A 26,833-nucleotide genomic window follows, 5' to 3' on the forward strand; every position below is an offset into this window, starting at 1 on the left:
GCCAAGGATGAGTCCTGAGATAAATGTTGCAGCACTCTTAATGTTGACTGATTTAAACAAAAAGCGTCTGGAGTCTGGGAGGTCTCGGATGGTTCTTGGTAGTTAGCACTGCAACAGATCTCTGCCACTTTGAAAGCTGGACTCAACAGGGCTGGAACTGCCTGACCCATGCACCAGATACCATAGCAATTCAAGAGTTCTTCTAGTCCATTCTGTCCCCAGTCCTGACTCCAAGCATGCTGGGAAATGGTGTCAGAGGGCTCTGGTAGCCATTATTGTAATAGTTCATAGAATAGGACACACTAGAGGCTCAGTCTCAGCATTCCAGGATCTGGCAAACTCCAAGAGGGGGTTGTGACGGAGTCCCCAGGATATAACCCGAAACTGTAGGACTTCTGTGCCTCCTTATTTCTCCAGCCTGGGTAGTCTCTCACAATGCTGTGACAGGCAGCCAGTCCCTTCAGATGGTGTGATCACTCAGCATGTGGAGACTCATACCCAGTGAAATTGCATGAATGCTCTCTAAGCAACTTGTGAATCATAACAAGAGAGGCACCAGCCAAACACACCCCAGCCTTGCACCCAAGAAATATGCTCTCAAACACAGCTCAAGACTCCCTTGGACAGTGCAAGCTCATTAATTGGTTCTCCACTCCAACAAAGAATAGTGGACATGCAACAGCCTTGTTAACCTGTTTTATAAAGTAAAATATAAAACAGATTTATTAACTACAGAAAGAGAGATTTTTAAGTAGGGCTGTCAAGCAATTAAAACATTTATCATGATTAATCGCATGATTAAAAAGCTAATTGTGATTAATCGTGTGATTAATCACACTGTTCAATAATAATAGAATGCCATTTATTTTTATATTTTTGGGTGTTTTCTACATTTTCAAATATATTGATTTCAGTTACAATATAGAACACAAAGTGTACGGTGCTCACTTTCTATTTATTTTTTATTACAAATATTTGTGCTAAAAAACCAAAAGAAATAGTATTTTTCAATTCACTTCATACAAATACTGTAATACAATCTCTTTGTCATGAAAGTTGAACTTACAAATGTAGAATTATGTACAAAAAATAATTGCATTCAAAAATAAAACATGTAAAACTTTAGAGCCTACATATCCACTCAGTCCTACTTCTTGTTCAGTCACTCAAACAAGTCTGTTTACATTTGCAGAAGATAATGCTGCCTGCTTTTTGTTTACAATGTTACCTGAAAGTAAGAACAGGTGTTCACATGGCACTGTTGTAGCCAGCGTCACAAGATATTTACATGCAATATTTGTTAAAGATTCATATGTCCCTTCATGCTTCAACCACCATTCCCAAGGACATGCGTCCAAGCTAATGAGGGGTTCTGATCCATAACAATCCAAAGCAGGGCAGACTGATGCATGTTCATTTTCATCATCTGAGTTAGATGCCACCTGCAGAAGGTTGATTTTCTTTTTTGGTGGTTCAGGTTCTGTAGTTTTCACATCTGAGTGTTGCTCTTTTAAGACTTCTGAAAGCATGCTCCACACCTCATCCCTCTCAGATTTTGGAAGGCACTTCAGATTCTTAAACCTTGGGTTGAGTGCTGTAGCTATTTTTAGAAATCTTACACTGATTCTTTCTTCGTGCTTTGTCAAATCTGCTGTGAAAGTGTTCTTAAAATAAACAACATGTACTGGGCCATCATCCAAGACTGCTATAACATGAAATATATGGCAGAATGCAAGTAGAACAAAGCAAGAGACATACAATTCTCCCCACAGGGAGTTCAGTCACAAATTTAATTAATGCATTATTTTTTTAATGAAAGTCATCAGCAAGGAAGCATGTCCTCTGGAATGGTGGCTGAAGCACGAAGGGGCATACAAATGTTTATCATATCTGGCATGTAAATACCTTGCAATAGCAGCTACAAAAGTGCCATGCTAATGCCTATTCTCACTTTCAGGTGACATTGTAAATAGGAGGTGAGCAGCATTATCTCCCGTAAATGTAAAGAAACTTGTTTGTCTTACCAATTAAAGCAATAAAAACAATAATATAAAGTGAGTACTGTACATTTTGTATTCTCTGTTGAAATTGAAATCAATATATTTGAAAATCTAGAAAAACATCCAAAATATTTAATACATTTCAATTGGTACTCTATTGTTTAACAGTGCGATTAAAACTGCCATTAATCATGATTACTTTTTTGAGTTAATCACATGAGTTAACTGCGATTATCAACATCCCTAATTTTAAATGATTATAAGTATCAAGCATAGAGATCAAAGTTGGTTTGATAGGAAATAAAAAATCAATTTGCGGTCTAAATTCTACAAACTAAGTAGGATTTTGATCAAGTAGTTTCTCATCCCCTTGATGTTACAGGGATGTTACCATTCTTAATACACAGACTGGATTCCTTTCTCAGCCTGGGACTGATCTCCCCAGGATCTGTCTTCCAGATGATCTTCTAGTTGTTGAGATGGGGAAGAAGAGAGGCCAAGTGATGTTGTCACTGTCCCTCTTTTATACCTTCTTCCAGCTGCTAGAAAGATCCTTGCTGTGACGAGCGGGTTAAGCAATCCTCAGGGCGTGCGTGCTCTCTCTGAGAAGTCTCTCTGAGAGTGTATTTTTCTTGATGGATCATCAACACCTGTCTGGCCAGGGATAGTTGTTCCTTTGTTGCTTCTGAAAGACCAGCTGTGGGAGTCTTCCAACCATACAACATATTTCAGTAACACATATAGTAATACCTCCTAACTTCACATACAATGATGGTACATATAACAGGCTACTAACGTTCAACAAATCAAGACTTATTAAATAATACCTCACAAGGCATATTTTGTACAAAACATATCACAGTGGTGAATATGGGGGTTTCAGAGTGCTATTTTGACATGCAGAGTGTCACAGGGGTTACATTTCCATTTGAGCATTTCTAAACCACCCATTCCCCTAATACATAGATTGTCAAATGGTTTGCATTTCCTTCGGTGGGGTTGCTACTGAACCTGGTTTTATTGTGCAGGACTAAGCACAGCTGGCTACACTGCCCTGATTGTAGTACTGTGATGAAGGCAGTGATCATCTCCCACACAAAACAACTGGGATCATGAGTCTTCCTGTCTATAATTTGATTAGAAATAAAGCAAAACTTTGTGATTTTTGTCATTACTATGCTGCTGTGCAGATCCATGGAGCTACTTCAGTGAGACTCTTTCAAAGTAAGGTTCCTTTCAAAGAAACACAGGAAATCAGCAAGACATGGTTAGCAAGCTGGGACTGGGGAAATATAATCCATGGTTAGCATAAGATACTCTAGTATCACACAGATATGCAAGAGGCCAAGGGTAGAAAATGCTACAGCTTTGAGGCCTGTGTTCACTTGTAAACACACTCAGGATTGTTCTTTTTCATCGAATATGCCATTGTCATCTGAAGCCTTTTACAAAACAAAGGAGTTGGTGCTGGCAAATGTCTAACCCACTGCATGATGATGTAGTACAGCATTTACAATTCCTAAACAGAGTAAGGGATATAACATAGTGCCCCAGAGTAATATTTCTCTTTTGCAGAGATTGGCAGGCAGCCAGTTAGACAGTAGAGTTTTCCATTTTGATCCTTTTACGGTTTATGGAATACATAGACACTGAATTTGGAGCAGTCTAATTCTGTTGCTAAGGGTGTGTATCCCAAGTAGGCTGTTATAAAATATTAATCTTAGATATATATTTTTTAAAATCACTAAATATTGTTCCAAGTTCAGATAGCAGAAGCCGACCCACTACTATATTCTTATATAGAAGTAGTTACAGGTGATTGAAAGATTTCCACTTGAACCATTTTTTTGTTGTTTTTTTTTGTAAAAATATGCTGTTTTGTCAAAATCGTGATGTTTCACAGGAACATTTTGATTCTGACAAAATGTTTCAATGGAGAGAGTGGTGGTGGTTGTTATATTCCTTCCTGCTGTGGTTTGTGCTTTTCTTTCTGCCACCAGCCCAGGGCTTTCTCAGGGTGGAAGGAGGAACACAGGGACTTGGGACAGATGGTGAGGGTGGCAATGGTACATTCCCAAATTGGAACATTTGCTTTTCCAGGAAATTCCAAGGGTCAATGTTTCATTCCAATTCAGAACAAAACAAAATCTCAAGCACTCAGAATATCCCCAGGACAGAGGTTATGTTTTCCACCCTGCTCTAGTATTTATATGCCACAATACTTAGTACTTACATTTTCCTTAATAAAAGTGCCTCATAACTAGGAAACCACTAACATTCCTTATTTTCAATCACCTTTTGCTTTCCATATTAAAAAATGCCAAAATCATCTAATTAAAATCTACTTTATACTTTTTGTAAGATGAAAATGAAAGTGAGACTCATAGATATTAAATAACAGTCAGGAGACTAATTCAGCACTGTGTCACTTTAGTTTTGCACAGCTGTTACTCCATTCATTTCAATGGAGTGCTACCAGCATAAAACTGGAATAACCCAGACATAATTCAGGCCTCTGGAGTGAGTACTCTGTTTTCTAATTTATGCAGTACAATTGCTGTGAGGAAATGCTGCTTTTCAGTATGAGAAATGCTGTATTTCATTTGTAGGATTTATATGGTTTCCATAGAACAATGGGCCCAGACTTTCACATAGAGGTGTTTCTCCACTACTCCTGTTTCACACAGATAAATCATCGTCTCAGTACAAGTGTTGTCCTGCTCTCCAGGACATTATTAATGGTTCTGCCTCTCAGTTGTGCCGTGGGCTCTGGAGAGAGGTTTTCGCTATATAGACCCATTCATCACTTATGGGGGCTGTTCCCATCACAACCCACATTGGAATACTTCGTTTGGGGTGCAGGGATTCCCTAGTGGAAACCATTAGGTTTTTTTGTCTTGTGTGGATGGAAGAATTTTCACCATTTTATCTCTCCTGAGTGAGAGCATTGAGAAAAGATAGTATCTGTATTAGGGAGCCATTTAATCTCTTTGCTGGGTGTTCCACCATCTCAGTTTCCCCACTACCTTGCTCCTGGGGTGCCTCTACCCAAGTTAGAAGATTGGTAAGGAGATTTATGAGGTACAAATTTCACACCTTCACAAGAGTCTTCTCCACAGAAAAGCAAAAATCTAACCCCCAAAATACAGTTCCTGCAACCCTTCCTCAGGCTCAGCTTACTTATTATGTAAGGTCTGAAGCAGGACTACCCCCCTCCTCCCATCTTCTGTTTCACCACCCTCCTAGTGAAAAAGGTTTTCCTAATATCCAACCTAAACCTCCCCCACTGAAACTTGAGACTATTACTCCTTGTTCTGTCATCAGCTACCACTGGGAACAGTCTAGATCCATCCTCTTTGGAACCCCTTTCAGGTAGTTGAAAGCAGCTATCAAATCCCCCCTCATTCTTCTCTTCCGCAGACTAAACAATCCCAGTTCCCTCAGCCTCTCCTCATAAGTCATGTGTTCCAGTCCCCTACTCATTTTTGTTGCCCTCCGCTGGACTCTTTCCAATTTTTCCACATCCTTTGTGTAGTGTGGGGCCCAAAACTGGACACAGTACTCCAGATGAGGCCTCACCAATGTCGAATAGAGGGGAATGATCACGTTCCTCGATCTGCTGGCAATGCCCCTACATATACATCCCAAAATGCCATTGGCCTTCTTGGCAACAAGGCCACACTATTGACTCATATCCAGCTTTTCGTCCACTGTAACCCCTAGGTCCTTTTCTGCAGAACTGCTGCCGAGCCATTCGGTCCCTAGTCTGTAGCGGTGCATGGGATTCTTCCGTCCTAAGTGCAGGACCCTGCACTTGTCTTTGTTGAACCTCATCAGATTTCTTTTGGCCCAATTCTCTAATTTGTCTAGGGCCTTCTGTATCCTATCCCTACCTTCCAGTGTATCTACCTCTCCTCCCAGTTTAGTGTCATCTGCAAACTTGCTGAGGGTGTAATCCTTGGGGCACTCCACTTAATATCGGCTGCCAACTAGACATGGAGCCATTGATCACTACCCGTTGAGCCCGACAATCTAGCCAACTTTCTATCCACCTTATAGTCCATTCATCTAGCCCATACTTCTTTAACTTGCTGGCAAGAATACTGTGGGAGACAGTATCAAAAGCTTTGCTAAAGTCAAGGAACAACACATCACTGCTTTCCCCTCATCCACAGAGCCAGTTATCTCATCATAGAAGGCAATTAGATTAGTCAGGCATGGCTTGCCCTTGGTGAATCCATGCTGACTGTTCCTGATCACTTTCCTCTCCTCTAAGTGCTTCAGAATTGATTCCTTGAGGACCTGTTCCATGATTTTTCCAGGGACTGAGGTGAGGCTGACTGGCCCATAGTTCCCCGGATCCTCCTTCTTCCCTTTTTTAAAGATGGGCACTACATTAGCTTTTTTCCAGTCGTCTGGGACTTCCCCCGATCACCATGAGTTTTCAAAGATAATGGCCAATGGCTCTGCAATCACATCCGCCAACTGCTTTAGCACTCTCAGATGCAGTGCATCTGGCCCCATGGACTTGTGCTCGTCCAGCTTTTTAAAATAGTCCCGAACCACTTCTTTCTCCACAGAGGGCTGGTCACCTCCTCCCCATGCTGTGCTGCCCAGTGCAGCAGTCTAGGAGCTGACCTTGTTCGTGAAGAGAGAGGCAAAAAAAAGCATTGAGTACATTAGCTTTTTCCACATCCTCTGTCACTAGGTTGCCTCCCTCATTCAGTAAGGGTCCCACACTTTCCTTGACTTTCTTCTTGTTGCTAACATACCTGAAGAAACCCTTCTTGTTACTCTTAACATCTCTTGCTAGCTGCAACTCCAGGTGTGATTTGGCCTTCCTGATTTCACTCCTGCATACCCGGGCAATATTTTTGTACTCTTCCCTGGTCATTTGTCCAATCATCCACTTCTTGTATTTCCACTTCTTTTTTGTGTTCAAGATCAGCAAGGATTTCACTGTTAAGCCAGGCTAGTCGCCTGCCATATTTACTATTCTTTCTAGACATCGGGATGGTTTGTCCCTGTAACCTCAATAAGGATTCTTTAAAATACAGCCAGCTCTCCTGGATTTAAACTTGGAGAGTGGTCAGTTTGGATGAGCTATTACCAGCAGGAGAGTGAGTTTGTGTGTGTATGGGGGTGGGGGGGGGGGTGAGAAAACCTGGATTTGTGCTGGAAATGGCCCACCTTGATTATGATGCACATTGTAGGGAGAGTGGTCACTTTGGATGAGCTATTAGCAGCAGGATAGTGAGTTTGTGTGTGTGGTTTTTGGGAGGGGGGTGAGGGGGTGAGAGAACCTGGATTTGTGCAGGAAATGACCCAACTTGATTATCATGCACATTGTGTAGAGAGTTGTCACTTTGGATGGGCTATCACCAGCAGGAGAGTGAATTTGTGTGGGGGGGTTGGAGGGTGAGAAAACCTGGATTTGTGCTGGAAATGGCCCAACTTGATGATCACTTTAGATAAGCTACTACCAGCAGGACAGTGGGGTGGGAGGAGGTATTGTTTCATATTCTCTGTGTGAATATAAAGTCTGCTGCAGTTTCCACGGTATGCATCTGATGAAGTGAGCTGTAGCTCACGAAAGCTCATGCTCAAATCAATTGGTTAGTCTCTAAGGTGCCACAAGTACTCCTTTTCTTTTCCCGCTCATGTTATTCTCCCAGGGGATCCTGCCCATCAGTTCCCTGAGAGAGTCAAAGTCTGCTTTTCTGAAGTCCGGGTCTGTATTCTGCTGCTCTCCTTTCTTCCCTGAGTCAGGATCCTGAACTCGACCATCTCATGGTCACTGCCTCCCAGGTTCCCATCCACTTTTGCTTCCCCTACTAATTCTTCCCAGTTTGTGATCAGCAGGTCAAGAAGAGCTCTGCCCCTAATTGGTTCCTCCAGCACTTGCATTAGGAAATTGTCCCATACCCTTTCCAAAAACTTTCTGGATTGTCTGTGCACTGCTCTATTGCTCTCCCAGAAGATATCAGGGTGATTGAAGTCTCCCATGAGAACCAGGGTCTGCGGTCTAGTAACTTCCGTGAGTTGCCGGAAGAAAGCATCTTCTCTGTCTACATGTGATCCAGGACTACATTTCCCATTAGGCTTTCCTGAAGAACCACTATATTTCCCAAAATTCTTCTCCTTAAAAGGCAAAGGTCCTTAACAGGAGAACTGGAATGTTCCCAGGCATTCACAGAATGAAGGCCCTGTTACAATATCACAGTGATATAAATCTTGGTTCTATTTTGTTAAATTATATGCATTTTAAGGGTATTCTGATGCTTTAATATACACTTAAATGTTTTCAGTGTCTTTAACTAAACAGTGCAGATTAGAGTACAGTCAGGGCTAGTTATAGAGGCAGGAAAGCAGGGAGGATGCCCTGGACACCAACTTCCAGGAAGTTCTGTATCATTGTGCTGCTTGGTTTTTTGTGTTTGTTTTGTTTTGTTTTTCCGCTCTGCTCTTATTGGTGGTCCATTTTTACACAACTAACTGGCAAGCTTTTCTTTCTTTCTTTCTTTCTTTCTTTCTTTCTTTCTTTCTTTCTTTCTTTCTTATGTGTGGTTTTTGTTTTCTTTTTTGTTTTTATTTAGCTTGGCAGCTTGTGGAGTTGTGGAGGGGGCGCCCAAAAGATTTTTCACATTGGCTGGCAAAATGGCTAGGGCTGCTCCTGAGTACAATTTAATCTGATTTATGTTTTTCTAATAGCATTAAAATACATTACAACTACTGAAATTGCTTTATTTCATTAACAGGTTTTTCATGGCCTAAATTAAGAAAAGCGGTTCATGTTGTACATACAACAACTGGAGAGTTGCCATCACCAAAGTATGCAAACTACAGTAAAATGACATCTAAACAGACCATTAGATTGAAAGATTCCTGGAGAGAAATCTAATTTTGTTTTGTTTTATGCTTGCAATAGTCACTGATAGTTCCTTTTTATAAGCTTCATATACATCTCACTGTTTAGCTGGGTTGAGGCCATTTGATCAATGGAAAAGGCTCCATATATGCACTGACTGCCCCATTTCTTCCACAAATGAATCAGGAGATCTTTTGCATTAGGTTTTAAATATCCCTGAAACAAACTTTGTGTAATGACAGACAGGGAAATACAAGTTTCGTTAATAGCAAAGCATCTATATTTTGGATGAAAGATGAAAGAAAGTGCACATAAATACAATTTGAGAACATCGTCCCTCTGTCAGATTATAAAAAATAAATGAGTAGGAGATCGAATTGTGAATTTAAATCCCCACCCCCCAGTTAATGTTTTTTTAAAGTAACTTGGTATTTAGCTATTTTTCATCATTTTATCTAGATTTGAGTTTTAACATTTTATTTATACAACACATACACACACTTATATATTCATATATGTATATATATGCATATATTTAAAGACTGAGACTATCAATTAATGTAATGCATAATAAAATAGAAATCCATACAAAATTCAGAATAAAATCTTGCAAACTCCAATATTGCCCTAAATGGACTAAGCAGAGCTAAAACCTAAATAAGATGCTCTCAAAATTTTACATGAATATTTGACCTGTCATTTGTCTTTACAGAGTGTGTATCAAACACAGTCACCTTTCTGAAGAGTAGCTGTGTCTCATGCTCATTAAACACATTTTTGCCAGTCTGTAACAAAATGAAGCTTAGCAGGGAACAAAATATTAACATTAATTCATAATGAAACAATCTCAGATTTCAATTTCATCGATTTTTTTTTATCTAAGATTTTATTGCTTGGTCTACATTAGGGAAGATGTGTCTTTTTTCTCTAGAAAGTTATACAGCAGTGCCATGACACTTCCAAACTGCAGACATAATGCAGCCTTTAGAGTGAAATGAGGTGAAAGTTATGATAAGAATGTGACATAAAGCCAATTTTGGTGATGACTCCTCTGGTACTTCGAAGCTACACATTTAAATGGAGCACTGCAAGCTGTAGCGATCTGCAAACGTGGATTAATTTTTTTCCGAAGAAAAGATTCTATCATAGGAGGCAAAAGATTACAAGCATCCTCTCACACCAAACCTTTACAAAAATCCACTACTTAAAGACTGCAATTGTTAAGGTTCTTTTCCAGAATTTCCATCTTTTGTTGAAACACAGCATTATCTCTGATAATGATTTTAGAACTTTCACTCATTTATTACAATTCAACCAACATTCCTAAAGTTGTATAATATGATGGCCAGATTGCTAAAGGTATGGAGCCAATTATATTATTAGAATAAAATATTTGAGCTGGTAACCAACAGAAACCATTAATGGTCATTGCAGATACACTCACTGATGGGAAAACAGAAAAACAGATGACAACTACTAATGGGTTGTTAGCAGTTGACACTCAAGTCCTTATGCTCACCGAACTCAAATAGCCAAAGCATGCTCAGGATTTAGGACAAATAAATCATCATGTGATGGGTAGAGATGGCTCAGAGTTGAGAATTATGCAGCAGCCGAGGGTCAATGGTTAGATATAGTTTGGCAGAACAATATAAACACAGAGGGAGAACTTCTGGCTCCACTGAAGTCAGTGAGAGTTTTGACATTCATCCAAAGTTGTTTTGGGGGGGCGGGTTTTAGCTGGAGATGTGAGAATGGTATTATGTCTATGGAAACTTGGTCACTGCTTTTGCAATTTTTATCCATTGTTGCTGAAATCAATAAAAGGAACTGTGTGCACATGGTAAGTTAAAACTTTTTTTTTGTCTGATCATTTCTTTCTCACCAAGAAAATGCCCCTCCCCCATAGTTATTGGGAAGGAATTTTGATTGATTGCAGGGGAAGGATAAAGACACAGCAGTAAGGTGGGGGGAGGGTGAAATGAGAGTGTGCATTGCTGGGCTGGGGGTTTGCCACCCTCTATCAGGTCTGCAGCCTTCCTTTAGTTGGAGGTGTGGGCTAGGAGACTGGCTCTTGTGAGTCAAGACACCACTTGGCTACTTATGTTAGCCCTGGCTTTTCAGAGCTTAAGCCTCTTGTTAGATGATCTCAAGACAAGTTTGTTGAGGAGCTATTGGCCCAACCCATATCAACGGGGTGGAAAAACATGTGACCTGTGAAACGGCCAGGATAATTCTGAGGGTAGATAGTTTAGTGATGGGGCACAAGGACATACAATATACTAAGCACAAGCTTTTTAGGTATGATGGAGACCATCGGTCAAGTGAAGGGCCTGACATAGGACTCTGTGACCTTAAGGAATGGATCAGCAGGAAATAGCTACTGGGCAGTATTGGTGAGGGTGCAAAGATACTAATTGATGGTGCCCCTAGTGGCCAGAGAGTATAAGGAGAAATTGGTATAGTTCTCAAAAATAAATAAGACCAAGGAGTATGCTTGTCATCTTTTTGCTTATGGGAAAAAGGAGACCTGAAGTCTTTATGGACTGAGGTCTTCCCTTGGGAACTTTTATCCCCACCCAGAAGGTGGAGAGGATTCAGAAGGGAGCTGAGTTGTAGGGGTGGGCCCAGGCAGGTCTACTCTGAGTTATTGATTGTATTGTGAGAGAGTCCTGAATATGGCACTGGACCCAATTAAATGCCTGTTAATTTAGGAAGGTGGGGTGTATAATGACATTCCCAGTATAGAATAAAGAAAGTTGTGGTCTGTCACTTAAATCCATCCCATTTGTCTTTCATTCATTTGTCTGCATGTATTGATCAATTATTTATGGATTTTAGGTATTGAATTTAGTTCTGAGAGCCTTAATAGCCCAACTTTGTAAATAGTGAAATCTCTTCAAGCTTAGCAATTTTTAGGTCACTGGATGATTTAACCATACCTATATTACAACGTGTTCCTATTGTGGCTTCCCTGGGAAACAAGAAAAATGGTGGAATTGTTTTAACAGTCAGAGTAATTAACCATTGGAACAATTTAGCAAAGGTTGTGGTGGATTCTTATTCATGGAAATTTTAAAATCAGGGTTGGATTTTTTTTCTAAAAGATATGCTGTAGTTTAAACAGGAATTAATTCAGGGATGTCCTCTGGGGTCCTCAGGGATGTTTTATAGGGCCAATGGAGTTCAGACTAGATTATCACAATGGTTCCTTCTGGCCTCAAAAATGTATGAAATTGACATAAATATGCAGTCATGTAGTTTGTCTATTTGGTTTTCTGAAGTGCTTATTGCCATAGAACATGAGCGACTCATGGACAATAATGAATTGTGGTGTGGCAATGACTTTGCCACTGCCTCATTTTCCCTGCTCTGGTGAAGTCTTGTACTTCCCTTGGCAGTTCTCTGGCTCCTGGCCTTTCAGTCTCCTACTCAAGTTTGATGATGTCATTGTCAATACAATTTTGGTAATCAGTTTTAGCATTTATAACTCTCTTTTCCTTTACACTGGCCAGAATGAGAAAGCCAGAAAAAGAAAATGTCCTTGGAAGAGATACTGGTATGGATGGAGAAGGGGAGGATCATTTATTCCCAGATTAATTGTTTTAAGAATTGTACTATCCCAGTACCTATTACAAAATTCACATCCATCCCGTCTTTATGTTGTAACTCTCAAGTTTTTAAGAACACCCATTTTTGATATGGTTGAATGTTACTTCTACAATAGGTAGACTACCACCCTTATATAAAATACACTGAGTGACATGTTGTGAATGTGATAGAAAAATAGACCCCATATTCTACCACCAGCTGTGTATATCCTCGCTTTCTCTTGGCATTTTTATGTGCTTCTTTGCAGTGTCCAGACATGCTGAGGGAGAAGTCTCCAATAGCTCCAAGGTCACTTTCAAAGTTCTCTTGCTCTAGTTCAGTTGCATTCATTCCGTGCTTGACTTTATGCATTTTGAATCCTGGGTGCATTAATTTATATTTGTCAACATTAAATTTCATTCTCTTTGTCAGCCCATTTACAGAGCAAATCCAAACCCTTTTCAATTTCACTTACTGCTTGCTTTGTGTTCACTTGCCTCCCTTCCCCCTAACACAATTCTCTGTTATCACATCAGCAATTTAATTACAGTACTTTACAAATGGCTTTTTGTGTGTTTAGGTAATTAGTTTAAAAGTCAATAAGTCTAAATAACGACCCTTGGATTTGGAACCCTTTTTAATATACCTTAGGAGTTGGACAGAGCTCCTCTTACAAATGGTCCCTGAACTTTAAAAAAAATTCTTGCATTAATCTAGTAATTAGTGATGTCATTGTCCTTTCCTGATTTCATTCCATAGTTTATCATTCAAATGGGTAACAAGAAGACTCATATTTTCAAAATGATATGCACTTAACTTAAGCAGAAAGTTAATTTCTTTTTGCGTGGACCTTTGTGGTAATTATGCACAAAGGGTCATTTGCACCTCAACAATAATAAATATCTGAGGATGAACAAGTCAGACAAAAATCTTGCCTGTAATCCATGTTATATATATTCTGTTATTCTGTTCTGTTATTTTCTTTTTTAGGCCTGCCACTAGCCGTCACCTTCAGCCCCCAACTAAAACCCCTCCAACGCATTATTAAGGATCTACAACCTATCCTGAAGGATGACCCAACACTCTCACAAATCTTGGGAGACAGGCTAGTCCTTGCCTACAGACAGCCCCCCAACCTGAAGCAAATACTCACCAGCAACCACATACCACACAACAGAACCACTAACCCAGGAACCTATCCTTGCAACGAAGCCCGTTGCCAACTGTGCCCACATATCTATTCAGGGGACACAATCACAGGACCTAATAACATCAGCCACACTATCTGAGGCTTGTTCACCTGTACATCCACCAATGTGATATATGCCATCATGTGCCAGCAATGCCCCTCTGCCATGTACATTGGTCAAACTGGACAGTCTCTACGTAAAAGAATAAATAGACACAAATCAGATAACATTCATAAACCAGCCGGAGAACACTTCAATCTCTCTGGTCACGCGATTACAGACATGAAAGTTGCTATATTACAACAAAAAAACTTCAAATCCAGACTCCAGCGAGAAACTGTTGAATTGGAATTCATTTGCAAATTGGATACAATTAACTTAGGCTTGAATAGAGACTGGGAGTGGCTAAGTCATTATGCAAGGTAACCTATTTCCCCTTGTTTTTTCCTACCCCCCCCCCCAGACATTCTTGTTAAACCCTGGATTTGTGCTGGAAATGGCCCACCTTGATTATCATACACATTGTAAGGAGAGTGGTCACTTTAGATAAGCTATTACCAGCAGGAGAGTGGGGTGGGAGGAGGTATTGTTTCATGGTCTCTGTGTATATAATGTCTTCTGCAGTTTCCACAGTATGCATCCGATGAAGTGAGCTGTAGCTCACGAAAGCTTATGCTCAAATCAGTTGGTTAGTCTCTAAGGTGCCACAAGTCCTCCTTTTCTTGTTATGACTGTGTCAAACTATTAGTGCTACAGTTTCTTTTTAGAAGCTACTTCAATTATGTCCCCATTTCTAGGTGCATTCATATATTATGGGATAAAATTACACTGTGGATTGAAATTTCACACACATAGGCTCAGAAGAAAGATTTGGAAAGTTTGCTAAAATTTTGTTTGGCTGTTTTGGACATGTAGTGGTATGAAAGAATGATATTTTGGGACTTACTTTATTGTTTGTTTCTTTGGTTTGATCTTTACACGTGGCTATGAAAAAAATAGCAGTGTTTAGAAGCCTAATTTTTAGAAACAAATTGAGCACACAATAGCATACCTGCATTGTATCTGCATTATTGCATGTAATGAGCTTCTATGTACCTATGTCTATGCAAGCATCTATCTTGCCATGTGCATGTGTAAAACCTGATTTGTGTTCTAAATAGAGATGTACTTGTGCAAGTTTATGTACAATCGTTGCCTGAAAATAAGGTCCTTCATTGTCAAATTTGCCAATGACAGCTCACCAATTAACTTATGATCTGACCTTGTAGTCCTTATTCAGGCAAATCTTCTAGTAAGTGGGAGCATTGTGCAGGATTGGGCCTTAGTGCCTAAATAAAATGTAATGGTCAATTTCTGCTCAATGAGATGTTGAACGTGTAATATGTTCGACGAAATTTAGTTTAGAAGCAGTGAAATGATGAGCTGTAGGATATTCCTGTATTTTTAATATGAAGTATGTGATTTTTCCAGTTTTAAAAATAAATTATGGAGGTGTGAATCTCCAGACAAGCTATTCTAATTGTTCATTTAATTAGAGTCATTAACACTAACTGGTCAGAGCAAAGCCATAATGACGTATCTCAACCTCGACCACTCTAAACATTCACCTCCAGCATCCTCTGACTTCCCCTGTACTCTCATGTCGTCTTTGATCAGTAATATCCTCCTGGCATTCATTATCAACAACCATGTGTATATCATGCATATATCATTTCAAATATCAGGAATTCTGGGGGGTTCTTGCACACTTTGAAACTCAAAAAAATAGAAAACACCTATTTTTGGCAAAAATCCCACTTAAATGTGTTTGCTCATAATGTGAGAGAAAAGGACAGAGGCCTTGGGGCCAGATACTGGCCTCCCATAGGCCTTGCGTTCCCCACTTGAGTGCCACCAACCATTCTTAACCCTGGCACAGCTCATGATCTGGGCCATGGCCTTTATAAAAGAAAAGTTAGACAGAGTGAGAAACAGAAAAAGGGTTTCAAGACAGTTCTTTTGGGCTGTTAGATAACTCTAAATTGTACACATGGTGGGATGAACTAATTCAGAAAAAGATAAGATCCTCACTCTTTGCCTCAAATGCAAAATAAATACTTTTCCTTTTTGTTATTTATTTGAACATGTAATACAAAGAACAGTTTATTCAATAGAACGTCATTGAGAGCCAGATGCTGATACCTTCATACACGTTGACAGGTATCTCATTTTACAAATAGCCCCATTGATTTTATTTGTGGAGAAAGGAGGCTAGCCCACATGAGTCAGTTTATCAGAATCTGGCTCTAAACTGAGAAACAAGTACAATGAAAGATCAGTTATAAACCACAATTAATAAGTGGAACACTAAAGAATATATATTTTATATATAATATAAATTAAACAATAGATCCCACAACACTAGCTTTTTCACAATCCATATGAAAAGGCGATCACACAATAACATTAGAGAGAAAAAGCTTTATTAAAAATCTGATAAATAAGAATTTTTGAGATATATTTATCCACAAAATTCAAAATCTGTTATCCTTCTTCCACTTCCTTTTGGCCTTTGGGTGTTAAGATCTTAACCTCTAAAAATCTTTTAGCCTCAAAGTCAATGAAAAATAAAAGATTACCCTTGAAAATAGCCTGGAAGTTTGGAAAGTAAAATATAGACGCTTGATATTCAAAGTTGTCCTTGCATCTTTGGGATAACATATGTATATCACTTAAATGCACCAGCCTTTTCTTTGCTTTCAGAGCCTGCAGAATCCATTCTTTATCAAATACAGTGAAAAGGAAAATGAAGAAGTGACAGACAATGAGACAGATCAGAGAGTTGCTTTCTTTCATCTCCATCCTGAAAGCAATCCTTATTATTTATAAATAGACGTGATATTTAAAAAAAAAAATCCACTCCAATTTGTGGATCAGATTGTTCATCCAAAATTTTCTCTAAAAACTCTGGGACCTTTAACAGAAACTACACTTTTGAATCTCTCTCCTGTGTATTCTCTTTAATTAAAGACCCAGAGGCTGATTTTAGAATGTCGAACTCAGTTTTAATAGTTTCTTGATCTTTAGTAACAAATTATAATTCACTTTGAAATTGTTCAACACATCCTTCAATTTTTACAGCTTTTTTAAAAAGCCTTTACCCATCCCTCATTATCTTTTATGTCATTTAATATAAGCTCCAAAGAGACACTGAACCCCCTCCCTCTTCAAACACATTCTCCAGTCAAACTAATTCAATGTTTGGGGAAAGAAACCTGCAGTTCCTTCCCTCATTCTACTCATTGCTGACTGGAAATATTGTTCTAGGGAGTTCTGCTGGATCTATCTATCTATCTATCTATCTATCTATCTATCTATCTATCTATCTATCTATCTATCTATCTATCTATCTATCTATCTATCTATCTATCTATCTATCTATCCAGGGTTTGCTGCTTCCCTGGGTACTTTTTAGTGTACTGTTAGCACATATACCCTGTACCCATAATGAATGTCCACATATGCTGAGCTAGGCATGGGCACAGACTGTGCACAAGTATATACCAATGTCCACACTACCCCTTCTCAGTATGTAATAGTAGTGCTATCATTTCAGGGATAGTACCCCAGAGTCCTGTGTATCACAGGAGATGCTTTAGGTACTGCCTTGTTGCATGTTGCTGGTACTGTACACTGCCATCACACATTTGGTGATGGCAGCTCCCAGTCATCTGCCAAACTGTGTTGGAGACATGGAGGAAGCATATGATGATGTGGTTCTACTCCTATTACTGATCGCTGTACAAATGTTCATGTGGTGCAGTACTAGGTACTGGATGGATATGGTCCAGAAAACATTGAGATTGCAAAGACAACTGACTCAAAGCGGGAATGAAAATCCACTGTGGTCCCAAAGAACCACAAGAACTCAAAATGTATTGAGTGCCAGGATTACAATGGTATGCCATTCTCTGGCTGGGATTGTAACACAGGACCACTGCTTCTGGTCCCAGAAAAGCAGGAGAATGTGGTGGGACCACATCGTCTTGGAAACAGGGGATGGCAACTAGTAGCTGGAGAACTTCAGAATGAGGAAGCAGATCTTCATCAGTTGTTCAAGGAATGTACACAAATCCTCCAGCATCATTTCAGAAACCCATACAAGTGCAGAAGCAGGTGGCTATCACCCTTTGGAAACTGGCAACACTTGACAGTTACTGGTCAATTGCAATCCAGTTTAGAGTGGGAAAATCAGCTGTCAGGGCAATGGTTGTTCAGGTTTGTCAGGCTATCTATATTGTGATGTACCCAAGCATGGTTGCCATAAACCATATCCCTGAAATGACTGTGGGATTTCAGAAGATGGGGTTTCCAAACTGTGTGATGGCCATCAACAGAACACACATCCCTATATTTTGCCTGCCAAAACAAGCTAGTGAATATGTGAACCAAAAAGGTTACTATTAATTGGTTCTTCAAGGCTTAGTGGTCCACAGGGGTTGTTTCATGAACAGAAATATTGGACACATGGGGTTGTACAAAAGGAGGGAAGAAGGGATTTTGTTCTCTTAAAATGATGTGATTATATACTGTGTTTCTGTGATTACATTTATTTTGGGGGAGCCCACATACCTATTCCTACCTTGGCTCATGAGACTGTATACTGACATCACCATCCCAAGAGAAAGTGAATTCAGCTACACACTGAGTAGTTGCAGAATGGTGGTAGAGTGTGTCTTTAGGCTTCTGAAAGCCCACTGGCAATTCTCCAAACCTGTCTGGCTTCCATTGTGGCCAACACTGTTTGGATTATCATGTCATGCTGTGCCTTGCACAACATATGTGAGGCTAAAGGGAATACTTCTATAGTCAGTGGGCACAGGACAGATCTATTTCTCAAAGCCTGTACAGGCAGTCAGATCCCATCCATGTGTACACAGCTCCTAGTTCCCAGGAGGCCCGGGAAATTCATGATGCTTTGTGCTCATATATTAACAAACAGCGGGGAGCCAGAAGGTGACTTGGGACTGTGCTGAAGGTTGCTATTGTGATGCTATGGTGCATATGGAAAAACTCAATAGGGCATTGTCACATACTTCCATTGTGACATACCTTGGTGGGTTGTGATCCCCTGCAGCTGACATTAATGTGCTAACTTAAAGCAGACAAAGGTGAATAAGAATAAGAATGAGAATTGGCTGTAAGTATATATGTGGGTAAGATCTGAAATATTCATTAACCTGGTGAGTAATGTGCCTGATCCTTTGGGATTGGTAGAACTTTTTATATGATGAACAAGATTTTCAGTAATCCTCATCATATTTCACTTGGCCATCTGGGTGGGAGCTCAAGGCTAGGTTGCTTTAAGGGAACTGTATTTCTGGCTTCTGGGTAACCAGTAAGCTCTTGTAGAAGCTGTTTTGTTGCTGGCTTGATAAATCTAAGTATTAGAAATAACCACCGGGTTTGGGGATTGTCTGCCTCATTCTTTGCAGTTTGCCCTGATCGAGTAATCTCCGTGTGGCTCCCCGGAACACTGGGCACACATGGTTTTGTACTGAGGAGAGTTTTAATGCACTTTAAGGGCATTGCTGAGGGATGTTTTTGTTATTTGTTAACTGCTCTGTTTCAGGTGGTTTTATGGGAAGCACTTAAGCATTGTTAAGTAATTAAAAAAAAAGTTCTGTCAAGGACTTCCCACATTCCTTCCTCCCAATGTTTTCTGACTGTGTTGCTGAAAGCACTTACCAGGTGCTATGCATGATTACTCCCATGACATGAGTACTCACATGGTTTCCAGTGGTGACTGTTTGGTGGGGTAGTGGAGAAGGGATCATAAAAGCTCCATGTCTCCCAGAGCTTCCTTCAGTAATTCCTGCAATGTCTCTGCTTCCTCCCTCACCCTGCCCCTCATTCGCATCCTTCATACGATGAGGCCAGTGGGGCCAAGAAGAGAAAGTCATGAGTCATTTCAGGCTCTGCACTGGCAGCCATGGAGAGCCCCCCCTCCCCAGTTCATTTTAGCGAGGGCATGTGCTAGGTCCTCTCTTGCCACGATTTTTGCAGTTTGGTACGGGAGCCTGAGGTGGTTCGTGCACTCCTGGCACTGTAATGGAGCCCGGTGAATGCCTGCTTCCTTCCAGGAGAGGATTGCCAATCTGGTCAAAGTCATGGAGGACGGTGTACACTGACCACACATTAATCCGCACCCACGTGTGCTCCAGAGACCAGGACGCTAGTCTTGGACCATGAGCACCTGTACTGATCAATAAAGTTAGCAGAAAACTGTTCTGAAATGCTCAGAGCAGGTTGCTATTACCAGTGGTGAATGGGAGTCAAGGACCTTTGGGTATGGTTCAGGCAGCAAAGGGATCAGTGCATTGTGGGAATGGCCCTGGAAGAATATTGATATATGTGGTCTGGTACATGCCCCTTGTCCCCATCCACACTGCACAGTAGAATGGGTACAGGACCATGCCACCGTGGAGGTGTGTACATAGCAACACCCCTCACACATGCTACTTTTCATGCACTAGACTGTCTCTCAGGAACATGCCACAGGACTTCAGATGTGGTCAATATGGGGGTTATAGCACAACAATGTTCTGTCACAAGACATAAATGCAGCCTCTCTGGCTTCTATTACTGTAGTATCTGAGCATAATAATTAATGTGTTTATCCTAAAAATACTCCTGCGAGGTAGGGGATTTATTATCTGCTGTAACCCTCCTATTGTCCACATCTGCAGCCTAAGGCACAGAGAGAAATACTTAAAGGAGAGATTTTCAAAAGCTGAGTAAACAATTTAGGTGCCTAACTACTAACAAGTTAGGTGCCTAACTAACTACCAATGAGAGTTAGTCCGTAACTCCCCAAGGCTATGTATACACTACACCTATGTCAGTAAAACTTATGTCGCTCAAGGGTGTGAAAATTCCACCTCCCTGAGTGACGTAAGTTACACTAAAAGTAAAGGAGTATTGTGGCACCTTAGAGACACAGAAAGAAAAGGAGTACTGTGGCAACTTAGAGACTAACCAATTTATTTGAGCATAAGCTTTCATGAGCTACAGCTCACTTCATCGGATGCATACTGTGGAAAATACAGAAGATGTTCTTATACATACAAACCATGAAAAAATGGGTGTTTACCACTACAAAAGGTTTTCTCTCCCCCCACCCCATTCTCCTGCTGGTAATAGCTTATCAAAAGTGATCACTCTCCTTACAATGTGTATGATAATCAAGGTGGGCCATTTCCAGCACAAAAAAAAAAAAGTGGGGGGCGAGAAAACCTGGATTTGTGCTGGAAATGGCCCACCTTGATTATCATACACATTCTAAGGAGAGTGATCACTTTAGATAAGCTATTACCAACAGGAGACTGCGTTTGTGGGGAGGGGGTGTGGGGAGAAAACCTGGATTTGTGCTGGAAATGGCCCAACTTGATTATCATACACATTGTAAGGAGAGTGATTACTTTTGATAAGCTATTACCAACAGGAGACTGCGTTTGTGGGGAGGGGGTGTGGGGAGAAAACCTGGATTTGTGCTGGAAATGGCCCAACTTGATTATCATACACATTGTAAGGAGAGTGATTACTTTTGATAAGCTATTACCAGCAGGAGAGTGGGGTGGGGGGAGAGAAAACCTTTTGTAGTTGTAAACACCCATTTTTTCATGGTTTGTATGTATAAGAACATCTTCTGTATTTTCCACAGTATGCATCCGATGAAGTGAGCTGTAGCTCACGAAAGGTTACGCTCAAATAAATTGGTTAGTCTCTAAGGTGCCACAAGTACTCCTTTTCTTTTTGCGAATACAGACTAACATGGCTGCTACTCTGAAACCTGTCATAAGTTACACTGACATAAATGCTAGTATACACAATGCTATGTTGGTGGGAGAGCTTCTCCTGCCAACATAGCTTATGTCACTGGCAGTGGTGGTTTTTTTATGCCGATGGGAGAACTCTCTTCCATCAGCATAGAGCATCCTCACCTCACACGCTGCAGCAGGGCTGCTGTACCAGCACTGTAAGTGTACACATGCCCTTACTTGCTGTTAAAAATCCCCACCCTAACTGACATAGCCATGGCTCACAGTGAGTCTATGAACAAGTTGGCTAACGAAACTTCTCCTATGAGGCAGATCCTGACACTCATACTTAACTTGGGTAGTGTCTTGCTTCTTGAGTAATCTCATTGAAAAGAGTGGAACTACTTGTGAGTAAAGCATATCACTTGATGTGAGCAAGAGAGACATCATCAGCACAGGTGTGAATTTCTTTTATTGGGACCCATTATTATGCACTTGCGACAAAACAAAACAAAACCAAAACTCTGAACCTTTATCTCAAACACAAGAGAAGAAACTATCCTGACATAAAAATGAAACAACTCTGAAACATTCTAGAGACACAGAGAAAACAAAAACCAAGAAAACTTTCTTTCAACTGATCTCATCCTCTCTTAATGTCTCTGTCATTTGTATAAATTTCATTATCTTACAAAGAATAAAGAGAGAAGTTTTCCTCACACTGTGCTACATTTTTAATGATGGCTTTTCATTTTGTATCTGAATTTTTACAGCTACAATAACTCAGAGGTGCAAATGCTAGCAATTATATAGTCAAGCATGTCATATTAGACATCACACAGCTACCCTAGCTTCTAAATCATATCATGTGCATACACATCAAATGCACCTCAATTTTACATCCACAGTTGGTTGAGGCCCTTTAAAAATGCCTCAATTCTGTTCTCTCAACATTTACATCTGATAGATTATAGAATCAAATTAAAGTTTAGGCTTTCAACTATCATAATTCAGAGAAAACAAATGGGAAACAGCAAATCCTGTTTTGCTGTTGAATGGTAAAACTCCTCAGAGAAGAATTCCCAAGTAAGTTCTCACAGCCCCTGCAAACAAATGTGCTCTTTGCAAAGTGAGTGCATGGTATGAAGAGATGATATCCTCCCCTGACTAAACACAGCTACATCTACAGCAGTCATCTACTAAATATCCAGGAGGAATAAAGAACTGTTTCCTCCCCACTTCCTCCTCTGAACTGCTGCTACTGCCAAAAAGCCCCACCTGTCACGATACTTGTTGCTGCTCCACCAGTCACAATGACCGACAGCCTACAGTAATGTCATCTAAAATCCAACTTCCCATGCTCCTGCCAGGGCTCAGGTGGAGGTCATGATACAGGAGTCTCCATGTTATGGTGGGAAGGAATGAAAAGTGCAATATTATAAATCATGCACAAAAATTAACATTTTAGAAACTGGGTACCCTGGTGATTGGGTGTTTTAAAAACATGGAGAGGGAGAGAGAACATTCTGAAACTTCCCCCAGCAATGTTAACTGTGCAATTCCTGTTTATGTTTTGTGGTTCATGTTTCACAACAAATGATTTTGCTGTGGCAAACCACAAATTATTGGGAGAAATCTCTGTGACAGGAACCTGACAGAGTTTTTGTCCTCGCTGAAGTCCTTTTCTTGTAAGGTTTACCATGAGTGGTCTGTTGGACCCACACTTTGTAGCATTAAGTTTGTTGGCTTTTTAAAGAAAATAAACGAATCTCCTGTTATTTCATGGAGTTCATGAACCAAGAGAGTGTGCATAGGCCTGACTCAATCCCCACTGAAGTCTGTGAGGGTATGTCTACACTGCAGTTGGGGCCAAGCCTCCCAGCAAAAGTAGACGGGCTCACACTAGCTTGACTTGAGCTAGCAGACTAAAAATAGCATTGTGGATGATGTGGCTCCAGTGGACACTCAACCAGCCAAGTGAGTTCAGACTCAGGGGGTCAGGTTACCACTGCCTGAGCTGCAACAGCCGCCCTACTGTATGAGTGCACTAACCTGAGCCCCGCTAGTGCAGCTGTTTACCTGGCTCACTCCCAGCTCATGTTCCACTCAAACAATGGAACTATCATCCACCAGAGCGAGTCTTCTTGGCAGGTGGCACAAGATTATAGAACTCACTCCTGTAACACAATAGAATGACCCTGAATCTCAACAGACTCAAAACAAACAGCACATCATACTTATTTAAGTATACTCACAACAACTAAACCCTCTGTTTATGTGGTATACATATAACATAATTAAATGCATAAGTTGATCAGGTACCATGATGATCAGTGCAGCATGATACATAGATAAAATGAATCTGCAGCCTGATAGATTAGAAGTAAGGTCGTTTTATGGAAACTAACACCATGAAGGGAGGTATAGGGCTGGGAACCCAGAAGGGATTATCCATGAACTTTTGGATGCTTATCTGCATCAAACCCAACCCTTTTACTTTGTTACTAGTGATTCATCTGAGATGCAAAAATCTTGCAGATATGGGATCAACTTTTGGTTCTCTTATGTCAGTTACACTTGTCATATATGTGCTATTTTAACTGTGGTTCATTCTTCTTCTGTGGACTTGTAAATGTGAGATTATGACACTGCTGCAAAGGCTGGGAAACAAAGTAACTTGGTGAAAACCAGGGAGTTCACTTGAATAATTCCTTTTTCTTAGATGTTAGTAATACAAATATATCAGCTGTGCCTTGCAGTCAACTCCTCCTTGAGTAGTGCACTGTAATTTATGGAATAATAATATGCTGTTCTGTGAATAAAAAGTATAATTGCTGTATCTGTTAATGGAATCTGAAAGTAACAACAGGTATTAGTTCAAAATATATTTAGTGCTTAATTAAACTTTTTTTTCCTGCTTGCATACAATATATTCTATAAACAACAATGCATCAATATTTCATAAAATGCAATTATGCTAACAACTGAACACTGTACATCATTAACTAACAAAATCCATCTACGATATAAAATTCATTATTAAATAAAATATATGCAAAATATATTTATAAAATAAAAAAAAACATGGAAAAGTTAATATGAAATGCACATAATATGATTAAAAGTAAGATTTATAGTATTTCTCCTCACCAGTATCCCTGATCCTACAAATCTCTACATTTTCAAAGGCTTTTTGAAAGTTTAAATATAGGCGATAAATAAGAATATAACCACTTTCATTCAAGAATCCTAAATCACTTTACAAATACTCATTAACTGAACCTCGCGACTCCCTTCTGGAGTAGAGAAGTGTTATAATACCTGTTTTACAGATGTTTACCCATCATGCAAAATGTATTTTCAGTCCCCTCGCACAAGTTGTACTACAGCAGAAAGAGAACCCCTTCCAGTTTTGCACTCCTACTCAGGTACTGCATCATCTCTACCACTTGCAACCAATAGTTTTAGAGGCTTGACAAAATGTGCATCTCTCACTTTTATTCATTTTAATTAGGACTTTCTCTAAAATATTACAAGAAGGTTTTGGTACCCATAGATGATAGACATAGATTCACAGACTTTAACATCAGAAGGTACCATTGTGATCATTTAGTCCCGCAGCTCCCATTGGCCAGGAATGGTGAACTGCAGCCACTGGGAGCTGCGGAAGGCCGTGCATGTGGATGCTTAATGTAAACAAAGAGTCTCGTGGCCCGCCAGTGGATTACCCTTATGGGCCACCTGCGACTTGCAGGCCACAAGTTTCCCACTACTGATCCAGTCTGACTTCCTTCATAATACAGGCCACAAAATTTCACCCAGTGATTTCCTGTAGCAAGCCCATAACTTCTAGATGAGCTAAAACATATCTTTAAGAAAGATATTCAATTGATTTAAAGAATTCAAGTGATTGACAGTATACCAATTCCCTTGATAACTTGTGCAATTGTTAATTATCCCCACTCTTAAAAATGTGCCTTATTACATAGTTATGAGTGCTGCTCCTATTGCAAGTGGCAAATTACTCTGATTATGGATAATGTTGCTACATGTAGTTAGATGTTTGACTGTGTGTGCTCTCTCTGTATGCTGTCCCAGCTCTGCACAGATAGTTGGCAGAGCAGACCTCGATTGCACTTCCCAGTAACCACACAGCTGTTTGTAGTGAAGGAACTCAGTCAAGTTTATTGTCAATGAAGCACGGTCCTAATGTCCTGGGTCAATGGTTAGAGGTACACTAACATATGTATGCCCATTGCAATGCACTAGCTCAGTTAATGGCAGGACTTTCCATTATGCCTGAAGCCAGCCAATGACACTCTCTCTGAGACTCCATTTTATACCCCATACAAACAAGTTATGTATTGCCCTCTGATGTGTCTGGGTGCCACTTTCTGGAGTATGTAGGTGCCATCCTCTGATGTATCTGAGAGCCACCCATTATCTTGTATTTGTTGGTTTGATCAAAACATCTCAATCCATCATGCTGTCATTCTGACCTTATCTTTAGGATGGGTCAGCATTTTCCTGTTATCTTTGGGGAATGTGTTGGTATTGAGGTATTCTGGTACCATGTCTTTGGACTGAGTATGTGTTTTGTGCCTAGCGCTTTCTTATGAATGTGTGTTTCTGCAATATCAGCCCTGTTCTGATGGATTCTGTGAGCAGGGTCTGCCTCTTGCTCACAACTTACTTTTGCTTAATAAAGTTTTGATCACTACTTTTGCCCAGGCCTCAGGCCTCATACCAGGCTTCTGATACAAGGCCTTATGTTTCAGGCTCTCTTCCTACTACAGATAATAATCCATAACTTTCTTCCTCAGAATTTGTGGGGATTAACTAGGATCACACATCTAACCAGAACTTTATATCATCCACTCTCCCTCAAATAGTTTGGCTGAATAGATTGTTTAAATGATAAAAAGAAGACTACTGTTTTTTTTTTAAAGTGCACTCATGAAAAGAAACCGGTGAACCTCATCTTTTCATACAGAGTGATGTAATATTACAAAGTATCGTATCCATTTTTCTATAGTACTTAAGGGTAAAGAAAATAAATTTGTAAATTTCAGGGAATGGAAGTGTAGCGTAATTGAATAAATAATGAGTAAGGTTAAAAGTTTGTCATGGTTATTTTTAGTAAAAGTCACAGACAGGTTACGGGCAATAAAGAAAAAATCATGAAAGCCCATGATCTGTGCCTAACTTTTACTAAAAGTAACTGTGACAAAATGGGGTTGAGCCTGAGCCCTGGTGCCGGGGGCTCCAGTTCCCACTGCCACTGTGGCTGAAAGCTCTGGGGTCCTCTGGGCACCAGCTGTGGTTTGGAGCTCTTGGGTTCCCAGCTGCCTGTGGTGACTTGGATCTGTGGGGCTGGCATTGGGA

The sequence above is a fragment of the Lepidochelys olivacea genome, assembly GCF_965140295.1.
Source record: "Lepidochelys olivacea isolate rLepOli2 genome assembly, chromosome: 1".
NCBI lineage: Eukaryota > Metazoa > Chordata > Testudines > Cheloniidae > Lepidochelys > Lepidochelys olivacea.